General features: G+C 24.6%; 1 pseudogene; it reads left to right on the forward strand.

The window, feature by feature from the left end:
* The window catches only part of LOC119641783, an 8,110-nt pseudogene that overhangs the window by 5,795 nt on the left and 2,071 nt on the right, over nucleotides 1-244 (forward strand).

The following is a 244-nucleotide window of genomic DNA, read 5'->3' on the forward strand; positions in this document are numbered from 1 at the left end:
AAATTTTTAATACTCATATTAATTTTCACATCTCTTTTATAATAAATCAAATCAAGGTTTACTTTGATCTTCTTTTTAATTTTTAATAGTTAGATTAGATAAACTATTCCGATGTGCAAGACACAATCTTGCGACATCTCTTTTATATTCCTCCTTTTTTTTTTTGAGTTATTAAAAGCATATTTCTTTCCATATTATTTTGTTGTTACCACTTAAACACACAACAATAAAAGGTAAGCACCAT

Source organism: Glossina fuscipes, unplaced genomic scaffold, assembly GCF_014805625.2.
Source record: "Glossina fuscipes isolate IAEA_lab_2018 unplaced genomic scaffold, Yale_Gfus_2 177, whole genome shotgun sequence".
Taxonomy (NCBI): domain Eukaryota; kingdom Metazoa; phylum Arthropoda; class Insecta; order Diptera; family Glossinidae; genus Glossina; species Glossina fuscipes.